We start from the raw sequence: 13670 nt of genomic DNA, 5'->3' as shown, positions 1-13670 counted from the left end.
CTCTTTCATTTGGGGGAGGGGGGTTGTGTAAGGAAATGCCTTCCTTGGCATGGTTACCCCCTGACCATTTGCCTTTTGTTGATGCCAGTTATTATTGAAAGTGTGCTGGGACCCTGCTAACCAGGCCCCAGCACCAGTGTTCTTTACCTAAACTGTACCTTGGTTCCCACAATTGGCACAGCCCTGGCATCCCGATAAGCCCATTATAAATGGTACCCCTGGTACCAAGGGCCCTGTGGCCAGGGAAGGTCTCTAAGGGCTGCAGCATGTATTATGCCACCCTAGGGACCCCTCACTTAGCCATGCACACTGCCTCACAGCTTGTGTGTTCTTGTGGGGAGAAAATGGCTAAGTCAACATGGCACTCCCCTCAGGGTGCCATGCCCACCTCTCACTGCCTGTGGCATAGGTAAGTCACCCCTCTAGCAGGCCTTACAGCTCTAAAGCAGGGTGCACTATACCACAGGTGAGGGCATAGCTGTATGAGCACTATGCCCCTACAGTGTCTAAGCAAAACCTTAGACATTGTAAGTGCAGGGTAGCCATAAAGAGAATATGGTCTGGGAGTCTGTCAATTACGAACTCTACAGTTCCATAATGGCTACACTGAAATCTGGGAAGTTTGGTATCAAACTTCTCAGCACAATAAATGCACACTGATGCCAGTGTGGGATTTATTGTAAAATACCCCCCGAGGGCATCTTAGAGATGCCCCCTGAATACCAGTCCGACTACTAGTGGTAGGCTGATCAGTTTCTGACAGCCTGCCACAACTAGATGAGTTTCTGGCCACATGGGGTAGTGCCTTTGTCACTCTGTGGCCAGGAACAAAGCCTGTACTGGGTGGAGGTGCTTCTCACCTCCCTCTGCAGGATCTGTAATACCTGGTGCTGAGCCTGAAAGGCTCATGCCTGTTGTTACAGCACCCCAGGGCATCCCAGCTAGTGGAGATGCCCGCCCCTCTGGCTACTGTCCCCACTTTTGGTGGCAAGGCTGTAGGAGATAATGAGAAAAACAAGGAGGAGCCACCAACCAGTCAGGACAGCCCCAAAGGTGCCCTGAGCTGAGGTGACCCCTGCCTTTAGAAATCCCACAGCGACGCCTGCAGAGAGGATCCAGAGGCTCCCCTTGACCGCAACTGCCTGGTAACAAAGGAACTGACGCCTGGACCAAGCACTGTAACCGCAGCCCCCAGGACCGAGAGGTGCAGAGTGACCAGCAGGAGGCCCTGATCCTAGCCCCGTTGGTGGCTGGCCCGAGAAGCCCCCCTGTGCCCTGCCTGCATCGCCTAAGTGACCCCCAGGTCCCTCCATTGCTTTCAATAGCAAACCTGATGCTTACTTTGCCTACTGCACCCGGCCGCCCCTGTGCCGCTGAGGGTGTGTTTTGTGGGCTTGTGTGTGTCCCCCCCAGTGCTCTACAAAACCCCCCTGGTCTGCTCTCCGAGGACGCAGGTACTTACCTGTAAGCAGACTAGGACCGGAGCACCCCTGTTCTTCATAGGCGCCTATGTGTTATGGGCCCTGCTTTGACCTCTGCACCTGACCGGCCCTCTGTTGCTGGTGCTGTAGCTTTGGGGTTGCCTTGAACCCCCAACGATGGGCTGCTATGCCCAGGAGACTGACCGTGTAAGTGCTCTACTTGCCTGAGAAAACTAACCAAACTTACCTCCCCCAGGAACTGTTGATTTTTGCACTGTGTCCACTTTCAAAATAGCTTATTGCCATTTTAACCTAAACTATGTGTACTACTGCTTTGAATCAAAATTCTATACTTACCTGTATGAAGTACCTTGCATTTTATTTACTTACCTCAAATCTTGAATCTTGTGGTTCTAAAATAAATTAAGATAATATATTTTTCTATATAAAAACTATGGGCCTGGAGTTAAGTCTTTGAGTGTGTGTTCCTCATTTATTGCCTGTGTGTCTACAACAAATGCTTAACACTGCCCTCTGATTAGCCTGCTCCTCGACCACACTACCACAAAATAGAGCATTAGTATTATCTACATTTGCCACTATCAACCTCTTAGGGGAACCCTTGGACTCTGTGCAGACTATCTCTCACTTTGAGATAATATATACAGAGCCAACTTCCTACAGAGGTTGAAAACTGGTGTGCAGCCGTGGGATAGAGAAAAACAGGAGGGTCAAAATGAAGGAGAGAAATAAAGCATAGAGAGGGAAGCAAGGCACAGGGAGAGAGAAAATGGGGGTGGGCACGTGGATGTATGGGAGTAAGGGTCATGCACTCCAATAAGAGTGCATAAAGTAAAATGCCACAGAACCATGTAAAAAGGGTCATGTGTTATCATCAGTGTAAAGATATAGATACACTCAATGGGCTCTGCAAACGCTAGAATAGAGAGGAAACCAAACAAGCATTGGCATAGCTAATAGGTTTCGTCTTTGGGACCTTATGTTTAGCCAGAGTTATTGTCTTTGCCAATGTCTTTAAGATATGTTGTAGAGCAGCATGGCTGCTTGCCAGCATGTTGAAAAGTTGTAATTAAAAAATGTTATTAGTATTTTTGTTACCTGATATTTAACCAAGAAGACATTATGTACAACTGAATGGCCTTATTAAAAAAAGAATGAACATAAAAAATGTCTTCTAGTTTTTTTTGTCCTTGCAATGCTGGCAAAATTTTCCTGTCTGTTCTAATGCTTGTTTGTTGTACCTTTTTTTTGTAATGGGGAGGGGGGACATAAACAACGGGAGGGTGGAGGTTGGGAAATAGTACCTGAACTACCACACAAGCTGCGGACAGACACTAGGGAGGATTTAATAGATTAATAGATGTCAGATTAAGAGGGCAGGCTGAGGTGGTGCTTAGTAATGCTGAGGTGGTGGTGTGCTGGTGCGGAGGTGATGCTCAAGTGATGCTGAGTGGTTCTGAGGTTGTGGTGAGTGATGCTGAGGTGGTGCTGAGGAGGTGGTGTGCTGGTGCGGAGGAGATGCTCAGGTGATGCTGAGTGATACTGAGGTGGTGCAGAGTGATGCTGAGGTGGTGCAGAGTGATGCTGTTGTGGTGTTGAGTAATGCTGAGGTGGCGGTGATGTGCTGGTGCTCAGTTGGTGCTGAGCTGGTACTTAGGTGGTGCTGAATAATGCTAACTTGGTGCTGTGCTGAGGTGATGCACGGATGCTGAGGTGATGCTGCGCTGATGCAGAAGTGATACTGCTTTGGTGCTGAGTTGCTGCTGAGGTGGGGTCACACTGGTGCTGAGGTGGGGCTGCGCTGGTGGTGGTGCACTAATGTGAAGGTGGTGCTATTCTGATGCTGAGATGGTGCTGTTCTTATGTTGAGGAGGTGCTGAGGTGGTGCATCACTGGTGCTGAGGTGGTGCTGCAATGATGGTGATGCACTGATGAGAAGGTGGTGCTCTGCTGATGTTGAGGTGGTGGTGCGCTGATGCATTGCTGGTGCTGAGGTGGTGGTGTGCTTGTGCAGAAGTGGTGCTCAGGTGGTGCTGAGTGATACTGAGTTGGTGCTGAATCATGCTAAGGTGGTGCCTAGTGATGCTTTGGTGGTGCTGAGATTGTGTGCTGGTGCTCAGGTGGTGCTGAGTGATGCTGAGTTGGTGCTGAACTGGTGCTGAGGTGATGCACTGGTGCTGAGGTGGTGGTGCGCTAATGCTGAAGTGGTGCTGCATTGGTGCTGAATTGGTGATGCAGTGGTGGTGGTGCACTGATGCGGAGGTGATGCTGTGCTGATGCTGAGATGGTGCTGTGCTGATGCTGAGGTGGTACTGTGGGTGTGCCATGATGGTGTTGAGTGATGCTGAGGAGATGCTGGTGCTGAGGTGGCACTGAGTGATGGTGAGGTGGTGCTGAGTGATACTGTGCTGGTGCTGTGCTTATGCTGAGGTGGTGGTGCTGCACTGATGCTGAGGTGGTGGTGTACTGGTGGTGCGCTGGTTCTGAGGTGGTGCTGCACTGGTGCTGCGCTGGTGCTGAAGTGGTGTTGCCTGGGGCTGAGTGATACTGAGGTGGTGCTGTGCTGGTGTTGTGATGCTGCTCAGGTGCTGCTGGGTAATGCTCAGGTGGTGCAGTGGTGCTGAAGTGGTGCTGCTGAAGTGGAGCTGAGTGACACTGACTGGTGCTGAAATGGTGCTGTGCTGATGCTGAAGTCCTGCTGCAGTGGTGCTGAGTGATACTTTGGTGGTGCTCAGGTAGTGCTGTGCTGGTGCTCAGGTCGTGCTGAGTGATGTTGAGTTGGTGCTGCACTGGTGCTGAGGTGATGATGCACTGGTGCTGGGGTGGTGCTGCACTAATGCTGAAGTGGTGCTGCATTGGTGCTGAGGTTGTGCTTTGCTAGTGCTGAGGTGGTGCTGTGCTGATGATGTGGTGGGCTGCACTGGTGCTGAGTTGGTGCTGCTCTGGTGGAGGTGCACTGATGCAGAGGTGGTGCTATGCTGATGCTGAGGTGGTGCTGTGGGAGTATTGAGTGATGCTGAGGAGATGCTGCACTGCTGCTGAGGTGGTGCTCAGTGATGCTGTGGTGGCACTGAGTGATGCTGTGGTGGTTATGCACTGATGCTGAGGTGGTGGTGCTGCACTAATACTAAGGTAGTGTTGGTGCTGCAGTGGTGCTGAGGTGGTGTTGCACTGATGCACTGGTGCTGAGGTGGTGCTGGACTGATGCTGCGATAGCGCTCAGGTTGTGCTGTGCTGGTGCCGAGGGATGCTCAGGTGGTGCCGCTGAGTGATGCTAAGGTGATGCTGAGTGATGCTGTGGTGGTGGTGCTGCTCTGGTGCTCAGGTGGTGCCGAGCTATTGCTCAGGTGGTGATTTGTGATGCTGAGTTGGTGCTGTGCTGAGGTGATGCCACGCTGATGCTGATGTGGTGCTGCGTTGATGCTGAGGTGGTGCTTCGCTGCTGCAGTGGTGGCGCTGTGCTAATGCTGAGGTGGTGCTGGGCTGGTGTGGAGATGGTTCTGCACTGGTGCTGAAGTGGTGCTGCTCTCATGCTGAGCTGGTGCTGCACTGGTGCTGGTGAACTGATGAGGAGGTGGTGATGTGCTGATGCTGAGATGGTGGTATGTTGATTCTGAGGTGGTGCTCAGGTGGTGCTACACCAATTACATATCGGTCCTTTCTACACAGGCCCATTCAAACTGGGGTAGTTTCAAGAGGTAAAGGACAGAGTCTTAATATATGGGCATGTTGGGGATGAACAAGCTAATGTAGATGCTGAGGTGGTTCTGCGCTGATGCTAAGGTAGTGCTGCACTGATGCTGAGGTGAGCTGAAGCTGTGCTGGTTCTGAGGTGGCGCTGCACTGATGCTGTGGTGGTGCTGAGTTATATTGAGGTGATGGTGTGCTTGGGCGGAGGTGGTGTTCAGGTGGTGCTGAGTGATACTGAGGTGGTGCTGAGTGATGCTCTGGTGGAGTGGTGTTGTGCTGGAGCTGTGCTGAGGTGGTGGTGCTCCACTGGTGCTGGGGTGGTGCTCAGGTGGTGCTGTGTTGGTGCTGAGTAATACTGGGTGATGCTGAGTGATGCTGAGTGATGCTGTGGTGGTGCTGAGTGATGCTGAGGTGGTGGTGCTGCGCTGGTGCTCAAGTGGTGCTGAGCTGGTGCTGTGCTGAGATGCTGCTGCGCTGATGCTGAGGTGGTGCTGTACTGATACTGAAGTGGCACTGCATTGGTGCTGAGTTGCTACTGTTGTTCTCTGCTGATGCTGAGATGGTGGTGTGCTGATGTTGAGGTGTGCTGCACTAGCGCTGAGGTAGTACTGCACTGATGCTACAGGGGTGCTGTGTTGGCGCTGAGTTGCTTCAGAGGTGGGGCTGCGCTGATGGGGGGCACTGATGCGGAGGTGGTGCTGTGCTGAGATGATGCTGTGCTGATGTTAAGGCAGTGATGCACTGGACCTGAACAGGGTGCTCAGCTGGTGCTGAGGTGGTGCTGCACTGGTGGTGGTGCACTGATGAGGTGGTGCTGTGTTTATGCTGAGATGGTGCTGTGTTGATGCTGACGTGGTTCTGTGGTGGTGCTCAGGTGATACTGTGCTGATGTTGAAGTGGTGCTGCTCTGATGCTGAGGTGGTGCTGAGGGATACTGAGGTACATAAAAGTACATAAAAGAAAATAGGTTGATGGCATAAGTATTGGGAGAGGGTGCTGATATGCTGTCACAGTGAGTCTAGAAGCTACAAATGTGAAGTTATGGGCTACAGACTGGTTGGCTTGAATTTTCTTTCTATGTCCATCAAGCTTCTTAAAGCGCCATCCCACCCAACTGCGCAGTACCACATGTGTACTCAGCCATGATGCAAAATTCTTATGCAATTTACTGCATTTTATAATGTATTACTTTTTTTTGCTGAAATCCCGTCTCCTTACAGTGTCACAAACCCTTGCCCTGCCATTTCTTACCAGTACCCTTTTATTCAGGATCCTGCTGTGGGGTGGAAGTACCGAGAAAGTAATCGCAGAGTATGCCCTGTTGCATCAACTTCCCCTTGATACCGCTATATTTAGAATAACTGGCCAGTGTGTGCATATTCATGCAACTCCATATATATATATATATATATATATCGAATATGATAGTGGAACTAACGGGAGAGAGTTGAAATCGAATATGACAATAGAGCAAAAATCTGATTTAAAAACGGCTTATGATCTTTTGCATAACTTGGAGGATGGAACGATGACGGAAACACAAGTATTATCCACACTGGGGATTGATTGTGAACAACAGGAGAATACAAAATTCAAACCTAGATCTACATTTTGCCCAGTTTTAACACCAGGAAATAAGTTTGATATGTTTCATGACATAGTTGTTATGGATTTGGAGAAAATACAATATGATGGAAACAAAAAAGCACAAGAAAATCTAATGAAAGAACAACGAGAAGCTTTGAAGGATTTGATGTCAAATCAGGACATAGTGATAAAATTGGCGGATAAAGGAGGAAACATTGTGATTTGGGACAAAAATGACTATTTAGAGGAGGCCTATAAACAACTTGGGGTAAAAACTAACTACCGTAAATTGAACAAAAATCCTATGAACACCCTAGTTTTGAACCTAAATAAAAAATTGGATAAGTGGTGTGTAGAGGGCCTGATTAATAGAGATGAACTTAATTTCATGAGGAATGACAATCCATTTTTGCCTACTTTGTAGTTCTTACCAAAAATCCATAAGACCTTGAACAAACCCCCAGGAAGACCGATTATCTCCAGTTGTGGTTCATTATATGAAAAAGTATCTGAATATGTAGATTATTTTCTGGCCCCGATGGTGAGGGACCTCAATTCATATATTAAAGACTCAGAAGATTTCTTAAGATGTTTGGAAGGTATAACATGGCAGGAGGATTATATACTAATTACCATTGATGTTGTGTCTCTGTATACACTTCAATATCTCATGATGTGGGCATGAAAGCGGTGAAATATTTTTTACAACAGAGAAATATCCACTTTCTAAAACATTCAGAAATGTTAGTAGAAATGATAGAAATATGTCTGTATAACAATGTATTGATCTTTAATCATGACATCTACCAGCAAATTTGTGGGACAGCTATGGGAGTTTCATTCTCTCCAAGTTATGCGAATTTTACCATGGGATGGTGGGAGAAGTCCCTAGCTTGGGGAGAAGAAAACGAACATTATATGGAGAATGTGCCAGTCTGGCTAAGGTATATAGATGGCCTATTCATAATTTGGAATGGTACTGAGATTTGTTTGTGGAGTTCTTTAATAAATTAAATAACAACAATATAGGACTCCAATTTACATACAAAATGAATAAGGTCTCTATAGAGTTTCTGGATGTTAAGGTGTATATTGAAGAGAATTCACTGCAAACAACATTGTATCGTAAACCAACAGCCACAAATAGCATCCTACATGGATCAAGTTTCCATCCTAGGTCACTTCTTAAAAGCATTCCGTATGAGGAGTTCTTTAGGATAAAGAGAAACTGTCCCAAAATAGATGATATGGAGTTGAAGTGTGAGGAAATGGAACTAAGGTTTTTAGCAAGAGGATATAAGACCAGAGATGTAAAACAAGGAAAACAAAAAGCAAGACAAAAAACTAGAAAAGAAACCTTGGCACAAGTGTGTGATCAGAAAAAAGTGGAGCAAGATGATAAGACACGTTTAATCCTGGATTATAGTAGGGAAAACACACAAATACTGAATGTTCTAAATAGACACTGGCATCTGATTAAAAAAATATATGGATATTGGTCAGAAAGTAGTTGAACGTCCCTTTGTAATGTATAGAAAAGTACCATCATTGAAAGACAAGTTAGTGAAAAGTCATTTTGAATCACCGTCGACATCTAATTGGCTGTTAACCTCACAAAAGGTTTTTTTTCTGTTGCAATAAATGCAAAGCATGTAGAATTGGTAGCAACAGAAAGAAAATAGAAGATCTGCAGGGCAGAGACTTCACAATTGATGAAAGAATCACATGTGACACTACATTTGTAGTGTATGTGATAGAATGTCTCTGTGGCATGAGATATGTGGGTAGCACTATTTGCCCCTTAAGAAAATGAATGTTAGAACATATAAGGGCAGTCCAAAATGGTGATAGCAATTATGCAATGACTGAACACTTGAAAAATCATGTGGGAGCTGATTGGCTACATATGAGATTCTTTGGCATAGCGGTGGTGAAAAAACATGAGAGAGGAGGTGACAGAGTACTAAAGTTGAGACGCCTGGAATCAAGGCTTATAAATAGATTAAAAACTAAGACCCCATATGGGATCAATGGGGATGAAGAATTATACTGCCATCTTTAGTTTGTTCTAGAAATCTCAACTCTTGAATAAACATGCCTGGCTGTTTGTCTTTTTGAGCGGGAGTGTTGTGACATGTATGTGAATTTGTGTGAAATCAGGATTACTATATATACAGACATATAGATATCGATATACACATAAAATAAATATGTGGTATATCAGAGTAAATGTAAAGAACTGTTTAGAGGAACAAGTAAGGCAGGGACAGGTCAAAAAGTAGAATTTTTCTAGCACTAGTCAGTCAGAAGATTACCGGACCTGCCGCTTTGAGATATAATTTATTAAAAACTTATTTTAAAAAATCTAAAAATTTGAAAGTGAAAAAACTCTGTAATGACAACATCGTTAACAGTTTTTTCTGTTTGTCTTTTTCTTTGTGTATATATTTTGTTTCTCTCTTGACGTTGTCACCCATTTCGAAAACTTAGATATTTTTAAAAAATTCAACAAAAAGAAAATGTCAAAAACTTAAAATTTACATTTGATGAGTGTAAATAAGAAAAGGTCAAAAAATATTTGGTTTTACTATTTGTAATATTTACATTTAGTTTTTTTTAATTTTCACTTTACAGCTCAGCAAGGTTGACACTGTGTCAAACCTATGCTTAAAGACTTTGCTGTACAAATGGCAAAAGACTTTGGGGTGATTCTGACCGGCGGTCACCGCCGGCATTCTGACCACGGCGGTTCGGCCGCGGTCAGATGCGGAAAACCGGCGGTCTCCCGCCGGTTTTCCGCTGCCCATGTGAATCCTCCATGGCGGCGGAGCGCGCTCCGCCGCCATGGGGATTCTGACACCCCCTACCGCCATCCTGTTCCTGGCGGGTCTCCCGCCAGGAACAGGATGGCGGTAGGGGGTGCTGCGGGGCCCCTGGGGGCCCCTGCAGTGCCCATGCCAATGGCATGGGCACTGCAGTGGCCCCCGTAAGAGGGCCCCACTTTGTATTTCAGTGTCTGCTATGCAGACACTGAAATACGCGACGGGTGCCACTGCACCCGTCGCACCTTCCCACTCTGCCGGCTCAATTCTGAGCCGGCGTCCTCGTGGGAAGGATGATTTGCCCTGGGCTGGCGGGCGGCCTTTTGGCGGTCGCCCGCCAGCCCAGGGTCAAATCCCAAAATACCCTCAGCGGTCTTTCGACCGCGGAGCGGTATTTTGGTGGGGGAAGTCTGGCGGGCGGCGGAGTTAGAATGACCCCCTTTGTCACTATCTAGCTCGGTATGGGTAGCACTGTGCTGATCCTATGCTTAAAAACTTTGCTAGATAAACAAACATTTGAGGTGAGCAAATCTAGAGTATTGCTGGTGTTGCAGGGTGCTCCTTACTAGAGCTGCTCTCCACCTAAACTTGGGAACTACCCAGAGTTCTCTATTCTTTTTTGCATCATTTATGTGTCACTAACTCTGAAAGGGATTTGTTTTGATGTTATCAAAGATGTCATAAACAGACATTTGAGGTGAGCAAATCTAGAGTATCGCTGGTGTTGCAGGGTGCTCCTTACTAGAGCTGCTCTCCACCTAAACTTGGGAACTACCCAGAGTTCTCTATTCTTTTTTGCATCATTTATGCGTCACTAACTCTGAAAGGGATTTGTTTTGACTTATACTGGGTGCTCCCTTGTGTCTGGACAAAGCTAAACCTCTCTGATGAGCTCTAATGAGAGTGAAACACGTGCTAGGGGTTGCTTTTATTCATTCCAGGTTGGCTTGGGCTGTATTTTACCAGTCCAAAGCTGTAATACTGTGCCTGGAGTGGTAAATGGCTTTTGTCATTTTACAGCTTGGCAAGGTTGACACTGTGTCAAACCTATGCTTAAAGACTTTGCTGTACAAATGGCAAAATACTTTGTCACTATCTAGCTTGGCGTGGATAGCACTGTGCTGATCCTATGCTTAAAAACTTTGCTAGATAAACAGACATTTGAGGTGAGCAAATTTAGAGTATTGCTGGTGTTGCAAGGTGCTCCTTACTAGAGCTGCTCTCCACCTAAACTTGGGAACTACCCAGAGTTCTCTATTCTTCTTTTTTGCATAATTTATGCGTAACTCTAACCCTGAAAGGGATTTGTTTTGATTGATATATATATATATATATATATATATGTATATATATATATAGTGTCACATTTTAACTGTACAAAACCATAGAAATTCATGCTATATTTAGAGTTGTCTCAAATAACTACAACTTGTGCCCTATGGTAACTATAACTCGTGCCCCCGCTATGTACAGTTTTTCCATACATTTTTATACTGCAAATATGACATTGATATGACATTGATATTATCAATGATGTTATTAAAGATGTCATGAGTGCCATAATGTGTGGGGTAATTAGCAGTTGATGGCGAGGGAGGGAGTTATAGTTACCTTAGGAAATGAGTTACAGTTACTTGAAATAAAATTATAACAGGTGAATTTATATGGTTTTTTTCTGTTTAAAATGTGCGCCTTACATTAGTGTCCCTGTAACCGTTGTTTTTTTAAGAGAATTACTATGTTTTTTGAAAAAATCAATTTCCTGACGATAACGGCCCTGTAACCTTTGTTTTTTTCAGTGAATTTCTATGTTTTTTTTTGCGTAAAGTCATTTTCATTACTATACATTAATCCAACCACTGCCATGCACGGCCTGCGGCCAACCCCTCAATAACCACCCAACCTTGTGCCGTGTGATGGGGTTGGACAAAGGGCCTGGCCTGTGGCCAGGCCCTGCACTCAACCCCCCTATCCACACAATGCCATGCTGCGCTTGGCCTTTGGACCCTATCCCCAGGGGCCCAGCATTAATATATGTATTTTTTTGGGGGGTATGTGTCCCCTTCCCTTGGCCGATCTTGGCCCCGGGGACCCTATCCCCCAGCACCCAGCCTAAACATTTTTTTTTGTGGGGGGTGGCTCCGCGGCCCTCCCCTCCCTGGCCAATCTCATCCCCGGGGATACCATGCCTGGGGCCTGGCATAAACATTTAATTTTTGGGGTGAGGGGGCACATATGCAGTCCCTTTCCCCAGAGTAATCTCGGACCCAGGGTCCCCAACCCCTTAAGTGCCCTGCCGTTTCACTTAGGTGCCACCAAGGCAGCCAGTCACCTCCATTGGGGTCTGCAGGTGGAGCTTGAAGGCCCTTGCGGTGCCAGCAGGCTCCCCCCCTCCTGGGGGAACCAACTTTGCTGTCAGAGACAGGGAGCTGCTAAACATGCAGCTCCCTGTCTGTGAGAGCAATAGTTTCCTCTGTTTCCCTGCCTGCATTTTTCAGGCAGGGAAACAGAGGAAAACTCCACATCCAGCAAGGGAGAGCTGTGTTGACAGCTCCTGCTTGCTGGTATCGGAGTGTTTGCTCTGACTTAGCAGGAGCTTTCAAAGCTCACACCAAGTCAGAGCAAACAGCTGTGTCCCAGGGGTGGACACCCTGGAACATAGGAGGAGCTGGCCCGGGGGTGGGGTGGGGGGTGGCAGTGCCCAGGGCCATCATTGGTTCCTCGTGGGGGGTGCAGTGCTGCCCTCTCCACCTTAGACAGCCCTGTGGAGCTTGGGGCCAGGAGTCTGTAATGGATCCCATACCTCATGTAAATTTAGCCCTGGGGAGGGGGTGGTCCCTAGGGCTGCAGGGGGGGCATGTGGCCTCTCTGTATTTCATTACAAAATTTGCCCTGGGGAGGTAGCCATCCCCGGGACTGCGGGTGGACCAGGCGGCCTCCCTCCATTTCATTACAAAATCTGCCTGAGAAGATGGCGGTCCCCGGGGCTGTGGGGAGAGGGCAGGCGGCACCCCGCATTTCATTAATATATCATACCAGGGGAGGTGGCGGTTCCCAGGGCTGCGGTAGGGGCTGGGCAGCTCCCCACATTTGAATCGACTTAGCCTCATGGAGATGGCGATCACCGTGGTTGCAGTAGGCTACGCAGCCCCCCCACATTTTATTAACATATAAGCCCCGGGGAGGTGGCAGTCTCCGGTGCTGCGGTGGGGCTAAACAGCCCCGTGCATTTGATTAAACATTAGTCCCGGCAGAGGTGGGGGTCTCTGGGACTGCAGGGTGGGGACAGGGGTACCCCGCATTTCTTTAAGATGTCATCCTCTGGAAGGTGGCAGTCCACGTGGCTGCGAGGGGACCAGGAGGTCTTCTGTGCTTGTTTAAATGTAGCCCCTGGTTGGGCCACGTCCTGGGGACATTCAAACTTTCAATGCCCGAGAACCTGATCCACCCAGGGGCTGCAGTTGAATAAGCGCAGGAGCCCGTCCTTGTATTCTTTTTTTTAAAATTCAGCGGATCCACCACCACTCCTGTTGAAAATTCAAAAACTAAAAATGCTTTTTTGCTCTGAGGGGTCCCACCAAAGAGCCACCACACCACCAAACCTAAGGGGTCAGGGTGTCCCTAGCCTGGCCTCTTTTTTTAACATGGCTGCCAACACTTCCTTCTTGAAGTGTTGGCAGCAAATCAGATCTCAGCACGAGATTGGGAGGGTTCGTGGAGACTTCGCACCCCTATATATTAAAAAAAAAATGTCTTTAATTTCTCCAAAACTACTGAACATATTTAAACCACACAACAAAAAGGGCACTTTCTGGACCAAGAGCTACCTTTCTGCCAAATTTGGTGTAATTCCATCCAGTCATTCCGGTGCTATTCCTATTCAAAATCCCTATAGAAAAATGCATGGGGAAAAATAGTTTTTTGGACTGCCCCTTTTTCTCGACCCCTGCTTGATGGATCACTCCGAAACTTCCTGGACAGATGCTGAAGTGAGTGATGTATTTTTTGGGGAAAATTTTGTGAAGATTCGTCAAACTGCGCAAAGTTATTAGCAAAACAAAACACTCTTTTTCTATATTTTTCAGTTCAATTCATCTTTATTTGCATATTTTTGTGTTTTTTGTTTTGT

The sequence above is a fragment of the Pleurodeles waltl genome, chromosome 9 (genome assembly GCF_031143425.1).
Source record: "Pleurodeles waltl isolate 20211129_DDA chromosome 9, aPleWal1.hap1.20221129, whole genome shotgun sequence".
NCBI lineage: Eukaryota > Metazoa > Chordata > Amphibia > Caudata > Salamandridae > Pleurodeles > Pleurodeles waltl.
Note: the sequence above shows the minus strand (reverse complement) of the source record.